This window comes from Morone saxatilis, unplaced genomic scaffold (assembly GCF_004916995.1).
Source record: "Morone saxatilis isolate NCDOM2014 unplaced genomic scaffold, NCSU_SB_2.0 Contig8, whole genome shotgun sequence".
NCBI lineage: Eukaryota > Metazoa > Chordata > Actinopteri > Moronidae > Morone > Morone saxatilis.
Genome location: NW_023340257.1, coordinates 25,301,209 through 25,310,315, shown reverse-complemented (window position 1 = coordinate 25,310,315; position 9,107 = coordinate 25,301,209).

The following is a 9,107-nucleotide window of genomic DNA, read 5'->3' as shown; positions in this document are numbered from 1 at the left end:
CACACACACACACACATTTCTACAGAAAGAGAAACTCAATAAAGTGAAACATGGATGACACCTTAACTAACGGGCCAGAGCCGGCTGCACATTAGCTCGCATTGATTTTTTCTCTCCTCCGCCTCTGAATCTCTCTAAACAACAACACGGTTTAACCAACAATCCTGTTGTTACCCAAAGATCAGAAATTGTTGGAAAGTTCAAGGATTGAAGGTAAGTCTTTCAAGAACTGATAGTGCTGCACAAAAGTTCTTGGGGTTTTATGCCAGCTAGAGGGTGACACAGGAATGATTCTCACTCCGGTACCATCCCAATGCCCCATAATCGATCCCATGACAACAAAAACAACTCCGTAGTTAACTCCCGTAGTCCGGCCAGTGCACCGCTGTCAGCTGCAGGGAATGGTCGGCCTGGTGGCTCCATAAAGTAATCAGAGGATGAGTTGGAAAATGAAGTGTGGAAATGAACTATGCTCATTGGCTGGGGGTGGAAAGCTAATTGATCACTCTCAGGCCGGACTGGGCATCTTCCACTGGTGAGTAGCACCCTCTTTGGGTGAGCTGGCTGGTGGACGGGTGTCTGAGACACAGCGGCATGCATGCTCGATCATATCACCTAAGTATTGACCTATTGTTATTATGAGTCTCATCCTGCCCATTCCTGTTGACTTCTTCCCTGTTCTGTCCAAGTCACGTGATGAATGGTGACATTGAGTCCCATCGCACAGAAATCCCACAGGAATCCTGAAAGAATTCCTCTAACTTCTGTCAATGCATGAACAATGATGTATGCAGGTCTCCTTGGACAGCAGCTGCAAACTTCTGCTCAACTTTCCATAACTTTTACTTTCCAACTCACAAATCAACTGCACCAAAGTCTGACTGGAACCGGACCAAGAGTCATCTTTTTTAGGAGGTGTCGACCTGGTTGTTTAACATCAGAGCTTGGTTGGCAGCTCTCACATCGGCCTACAAGAACTAAACCAAACACACTATTGAGTTCTTCAATTCACCTTCGTCAACATCTCATTCCACACAAAATACCTGAAACCCAACTTCTGCCTCTCTAGTGACGATGGCACCTGACAGGATATTAAAATGTTCGTTATTTTTGGCAATATGGCCACCTTTACATCTGCACCACTGCAGGTGAAATTAAATATGGTGTGTGTGTTTTTCTGTGTGTAAAGAAGACAGGTAAGAGCTAAAGGACAGATAAAAAGTTCAACCCAGAACTCTAATGAGAAGCGTAGTCTCTCACCCTCATTAAAACAAACTGCTACCTGTCATTCAGGAAACCATTAGTACTAAGCCGATGGGTCCGGACTCACTGTTGTTAAAGAAACTGTAATGAGGACACAGAGATGGGGGAGAGAGGTGGCCTGGTTAGATGGATACCTGGAGAGAGACGTGGAGAGTCAGAATAAAAGTCTGGTTTGTTAAAGGGAGATTCTGATGTTCTCTCCACAAGATACTTGGAGGAGAAGTCTTCTGCATTTATATTCACCACTTTTCATACCAGAGCCATTAGCTTGCTTGCCAGGGAAGCAATTGGATGGAAATTGAACAATAAATGCTGAGATGTTTCTGATGCAACAGAAAGGACCTAAATGCAAAATGACAAGAAATCACTTTAACAGCATGTGTCCATCAGTGGGGGGCGGGTAGGTCTGGAGAGTGGCTTACAGGCCACAGCAGGCACCAGACAAGATACGGATATATGGGTGATGGATGGGGAATTTTCACTGCTTTGACAGGGTGCGAAAAAGTGTGCCCATGGCAATTCTCAAATTGCACTCTAATAATTCGATGTAGTTCATGTGAATGTCTTAATCACCAGTGTCCACCAGAGTCACCAGTCTTCTCATATGTGTGAATCTGGCTTCTTAAGCTGCACGCCTATCACAAAGATCAGTGTGTGAGCTAGTTAGGGATGGGAATGCATGTCTTGTCTGTTTATACATTGTGTTCAATCAGGGATAATAAAACAGTTGCATTGACACTGAAAACCTATATGATAAAATTGATCAGGAATCAATAAGGGAATGGATAAAGAATTGATTTTATTAATCCCCATCCCTTCATGCAATACAAAACTGCAGTATATATATAATATAAATATGATACAGAAACATAGTACAATGGTTTTAAAGGATTTTGATTAGTTAAGCATGAGCAGTTGCAGCTCTATAAACACATCAGTGTAAAAACAGTCCCCTCCTTTGTCTTCTAAAACTTTGTGGCATTAATATGATTCTCATGAAAAAGCTGCAACACCCACATCCCAAATCGTCACAGGTGGCAGACAGAAGAATCAACAACGCCGGCAGGAGTAAAATCAGCACACTGTGCACGGCTCCTGAAGTGTAACATTTATTACCATCAAATTAATAAATGTGACATTTCCTGGCACAGTCCTCATCAGACAGCAAAAGACAAGAAATGTGACCAAAAGCCGACATTTCACCTAAAATATTCACACATATTTCACAGGGCACAGCAATTAGTGGCCACATTTCTCCTCTCTTTCTGCCCGACGACAAGCGTCTGTCGCCTTTATTGGGTGTTAATAAATATTGCACTTTGCCAGTTTATGGGCGGTTCATACTTTCCGATAGGATGATAGCTTGTGGGCTGTCAAACATCCTCATGAACATTACCTTAACCATCAACAGCAACGTAACTTTGCATTGTTAGATAACTGCCAGCTGTGCAATACTCTAATCTACCATCTTACTCTGGGTATTCACAGTAATCAATCTATTTGTCTACGAGAGCCTAATGATTCTAATCTTAGCGTCATTACTCATTGTCTAGAGAACAAACCACTGGTCTGAACCCATGACTGGTCAATTACCAGTGCTGCTGTGATCCCCTTATAAAGAACCTCTTATCTGGTTAAGAGCCAGACCTCAAACCTCAACAGACTGCACCTTTTACCTGCAGTATATTACTGAACGAGTGCAGCGAGCTGTCATGCATGCAGCAGAGCTCCTTTAATCAGGGAGGTGGAGAGAGATGGAAGGATGGAAAAAATAGATTTATCAAAGAGACATACAATGGCTGGATAATTGAGGATCCTGCTCCCACTGGATATCCGCCTACTGCATTAGAGGTCTGTCCACTAGTCAGAAAATATTTCTCATTTTCATTGTTGACAGTGCCCATTCGAGTGCTGCGGTCCACAATTACAGAAAGACGAATGGAAGGAAGAGCAGGTCATTTCTTGCACCTGCCTGAGAAGAAGGGTCCACTTTGGTGCGAGCACATTGTTACGCCCCATAACTGCCACTTCTAAAGGTGCCATTGTTTTAACACCCGACCAATTACCAGCTGACTACCACAGAGTATAACAAGAGCTTGATTTGCCCATTTGAAGAGAAAAAAAAAGGTTTCTGTCTTGTTTTAGTGGTTACAGGTCCATTTTAAAAACCAGCAGCACATCCTTTATGAGCTCAGGCCACCAGAGCTTTTCCATTCCCAGACAGACGACCACAAACAATGCAATTTACAAGATTCAGGCGGATATTCGACCATCAACTATGAGCCTGCTGAGTGTTAAGAGGGTTGGAGTCATAGTAATCAGATGCCCTAGAAATGGGCCAGTGCTTATTTCTCTTATTGTTTCCCTTCTCTTCTTCTTCTCTTATTGTGCAGGAGATTTAAAGTTCCAGTGTGAAACATTTAGAAGGAGTCAGAAATTGAATATAATATTCATATATATGTTTTAATTAGTGTATAATCACCTGAAAATAAGAATTTTGAGTTTTCAGGGCCTTTAGCAGTTCACTGTCCGACAGCTTGGGAGTGAGACCGGGTTGCTAAATCCTACACATTATTCCTTTTAACATTACTATCCATATTCTGTGGCCTTACTCGTGTATCATTGTAGTGTACCCAAAATACACAACAAAAATGTGCATGTTTAGCATTTGGGACAAATGGCAGCTACCACCAAGTTCTGATCTCAGAATCAACAGATTACTTTTACCGGTTTTTGTGCCTGATTGTTGGATCCAGAAACTACTGTTAGACTTTCCAGGCAGCAGCACATTTTTTTCATTTGAAAGAAAGAAAATAGCTTTGGAGAAGAACTGAAATTTGGTATGGCCATCTGCTTCCTACCATCATTAGCTAACAACCAGTACACACACTCAGGGTACTAATTGAATTACAGTTGTGTTTGTATTTTTCTCTCTAGCTGCTCTAGATAAACCCAATCAGCTCTGACGCTGCTGTCATGGATTCTCTCTGATGTCTGGTGTCCTAAAAAAACTGAACACAGAGTTTGTGTGCCAAGTGTGCCTGCAAAGTGTAAGATGAGAGGAGAAGCATGGCGACAAAAATATCCTTCATTTGTTCACAGGCCACGGAGGATTGTGGAGTTTAAGGGAGGAAGAAAAGAGGCAGATTTACACTGATAGGACATGGTCTGTTCCTGCTAATCTGCACTTAGTTGTCTTTTATTTGCTCTTTCCTTCTCCGTCATAGATGTCAGAGGATCCTCACAATAAGGTAAAATAAGGCTTGTATTGACTGTATTGTTCCTCCTGTATGTTTTGGATGTGGCCTTAGCTTGCTAACATGCTTACCCAGAGTCAATAATCATTTCCCTTTTCACCTTTTCATCAAACAATTAACTCCAAACACCAAGTCACAGTCTCTCCCCTCACTCTGCATGATGCTCACTCGCCTGCAGTCATAGCGTCTCTCATACGTGGAAGCTGTCACTACACACTGTTATCTAACCTGTGCAACACAAAATCATTGCATCTCTGGAGGATATTTCAGTAACAGGCTTATCTTAGCATTGCGATGAATTATAATTGTGTTACTAGCCAATGTAAAATAAATGTGTAAATGTTATTAGCCCACATGTTTAATAAAATGTTACTGATTTTGGTTAGAGGGAAACAGCTCATCTATGTCACACCTTCACCACCCTGAGGTCATGAAAGTGTGATACTGTTTGTGTAAAAAATGTGTAATATTGAAAAGAAATCAGTGCAGTCACACATCTGTTATACTTTAATTAGTCATCGTGTTCGATTTTAAACCCGCCTGAATGAAAATATCACTGTGGTGTGTTTGAATGTGTCATTGTGATATCAGAGGGCAACTGTACTGTAGCATGAGAGAATACAGATTCATCTTACAGTCAGGTACATTTGCTCAGGAACATCCAGCCTCTAACATGCATACAGAGGCAAGATGTTCTGCTCTGTAAGTGCCTCCACAATATGACCCAATATAACTAATCATTTCCTCATTTGTCTCCTCTCTTTGCTTTTTCTCCCACTTCTCATCCTTTCATCAGTTTCTGTCTAAAACAACTGACATTTTCATCACTTTCAGTATACCGTGTTCACACACTTTAATTACTCGTGGCTGATGTACTGTTGGTTTAGCAGGACTTCCATGCATTATAGTCACTGCATGCACGTTTTGTAAAGAAAAACTGGACGGTTTGTGTCACCTTTCAAAAAATAAACCACAAACTGGAGACACTAGTAACGGCTAGAGATGCCTATAATTTTTAATTACTGACTGCAGCCGTGACCAAATAAATCTGTTGATTATCAGAATATGATTAAACCGAATATTAAATTATATCTTCTCTCTGTCACGACTCAGGAAAGGCAGGATTGGACACAAATGCTGACGAGCAGGCTGGACAAATGATTTCAGTCATTAACTGATACAGAGAGACTTACAGGCAGGAACTGGTAGGCAGGTATCGATACAGGTAGCTGGGCAGGCACTTATGGTTTGGGTGGCAGATGCTCAAAAGGAAAAACGGCAAGAAGGCTACATTGAAATAAGGAAGAAATGACAGTATGAATGGGAATTATCCAGTTAAGTATCTGCAGGATTGAAAACCTAGAAACCGTTGCAAAACGGTGCACACCATTTTCAGATTGAACATGCCCCAGAGGAGGGAATGGGAACAGGTGTGTAGATGGGTGATGCAGTCAGGTGATGTGGAAGGGATGGAAAGTTATCTCTGGATGGATGGAAAATGGCAATGGAATGGCCCAGGGGAACTATGGGAACATGGCTGAAGATAAGGGAGAGAGAGAGAGATACAGACTGTGACTCTCTCTGCTGTTGTTGTCCATTGTCACAAACAAGGAAATACAGGTATTGAGGATTTAATATTGTTACGGTTAGCATATTAGACAGCTATGTGTGTGTGACTGAGTGTCTCCAGATCACATATTGAGTCACCGTGAATAAACATTGATCTTTATGATACACCAAGGCAGGATCTAAGCAGGGTTTGCATGCCTGTTACCAGTGTATTATGTATTTTAATTACTAAGGATGGGTTAGCATTGATTTGAAAAATTCAATTTAAAATCAAAGAGAAGGCTGGTTTGCAGCAAAATGATATTATTATAACAGGATGTCAACCACAAAACATAAGAGCTACTGTCCACATTGTAAAAGAGAAAACCAGTGTATTTAAGAACCATTTGAAACCGTTAATCACATTCTTCAGTAACCAAATCATATTTTGAATGCAGCTGAAATGTGTGGCACTTGGCCCCATGCATTATGGACATTGCACATTATCCTTCAAAGCATAACAATAACAAGTGCTAGCTCCAGCAGGCTGCTTCCCCTGAAAGTTAACGTCCTCATGCCTGTGCTGAATGTAGTTACACATCGCTCCGATAGAGTTGTTATGTGCCAGTTTATTCTGACAGAGCCTACATACAACCTTTTTTCATTTTCTAGATTGTAATACACAAAACTGTGCTGGTTTTCACAAGATGTCAACTTTTTCTCACTTTTAACCTAGCTGGTTTACATCATTAGAGCAGGGTGGTGGGGGGCTTAATAATTAGTTAAATCGACTAGTATTTCTGGTGCGGCCAGGGCAGAGAGCAACATTTTAGAATCAATTAGTTGAATAATTGCGCAACATCCCTAATAAACCTGTCTCTTTACCAAGTAAGAAATTAATCTAGTGGTTGAAACATTCTCTGGGTGCCTTTGGGGTTGAATTTTGGAGTGCTCTTTTATTGGCTCCACATGAATGACATGGAAAGCTGCACAGCCCTGCAAGCAAGAGCAAGCAGCTCCAGAGTGAAGGAACTGATTAAGGTCAGAATTGATCGGTGCAGCTTCATGGAAAAAGTTTGGAAAATAGGGTCAAAAATACCTGCAGTCACCATCCAAGACAAGAGTGTCATTCTTTTAAGATGGAAGGTTTCCTCATTTTAATTGGAGCTTTTTCATTTTTTAATATGACTGACAATCAGGATCAGGGGAAGTGTGGACTGCACCTAAATCAGGCAACCTTATCTATATCCCCTTCTAAATTATAGATATTCCAGGATTAAATCCATCACCATCTTTAATCATCTCTGCCCCCCCAGTGGGCCTTCATATGTCACCGGGATGCAAATTTTCTCACTTTCAATAATAAAGTGAGGAAAATAGATGAAATAACAGTTTTTGCTGCCTGATCTCGACTCTGGGTCAAAAGCGTCACCTCCGCTGACCGACTGTGGTAGCTTCCTTTTGAAGGAATACATTATTTAGACCCTCGTGCCAAAGCAGATGGCAGCACTGAGATGAAAGGCTTGAAGGAGAGAAATGAATGAAAGGATCCTCAAGCATCACAAGGCAGTCAGAAATAATACTGCAGGAACGACACATACGAGTCAGAGTAAAACTGGCATAAAGACAGGCGGATGTAGCCAGATGAATAATTGTGAAGGCCTGTTTGAGACGCAGTGATGGACAGATAGACAGAGGGAGAAACAGGGAGTGGTAAAAGGAACAAATAGCTGTAATAAATCTTTCAGCTTGTAAGTGAGACACAAAACACAGGCTCTCTGGGGAAATGGCATGTGATATTAGAGGGAGGGCAAGAGGGAGAGAAAGGCAGATAGAAAAGAGACAGAGAGAGAAAACACAACCACTCTGGAAAAAAAATGAATAGAAAAGAAGTGAACAAGCGAAGAAGAGATACAACACAATATAGAGGAGGATAGACTGAACAGAAAGATTAATTTTGAGTCAGAGAGGACTCACTGGGGACTCGCCCTTGAGAGGAGGAGACCAAAAAATAATCCTTTATAAATCATTTAAGGTAACTGTGGCAGCGTTCATTACTTTTTCAAAAGAATACAGATATGTCTACTCCATCGCTGCTTGTGTCATAACTACTACTGCTGGTACTATTGTTACATAAATATTACTTGCTATTATTGCTACTAAAACTATGACTTTTACTACCAGTGGTTCTGCTTCCCGCCTGCTGCGTAGCTCTACTGATCTACTACCACAGACACAACTGGTAGTGCAGCGGCTGCTACTACAGCAATATGCGGCCAATACTGTACCGATGCAAGCAAGTAGTACTACTGTCCCTATATGAGATAGGCAGGCTACATCACTTCAGTCTTTCAGTATCCTGAGGAACTACGTGATTATTGGACAATTAGTGAAACACCATCATTACGTTCCAAAGCCCAAGGTGCTGTCTTATTTAAAGTTTAAGTACACACCTAAACTGTGCTAGCTCCCTCCATCCCAGCAAATTTTAGAAATGCCGGAGCGAGTGACAGACTGACTACAGGTCAGTGTAGCAGGAGCAGCTATACAGAGCTAACAGAGCTAACCAGCCATGAGCAGCTGCTGTCAGATTCCGCTGGAGCTTTCACAGTCACTAGGAGCACATTCACAGCCATTTGTAAAAGTTTCTGTGGGGTATGCTGTAACTAACCTTCTGTCCTGTGTGTGCGTGTGTTCAATGTCTATCGACGGATCCTCATCAAAGGAAAGCATGCAGTCTGGTGGTGTTTCTAAAGCTGTCAATTTGTGAAGTGTTAACAGCATAATATAAAGTCACAAAGTCTTTGCCAGTTTAGGACAGAACCAAAAAACGTCCTAAACCTGAAACCAAACAATAAGTCAGTGTTTTCCTTCACCTGAGACAAACCCTGAGGGTGTGTGTGCATGTGTGGGTCTCAGGTCAGGCAGGTTTGTATAGTGCAGGTGGTCTCTCAGTTGGTGCCGTGTTCATCAGGATGTTGTACCTCCATGTGCCGCTCACCCTCACACTAACAGGTCACAGCACACACACACACACAC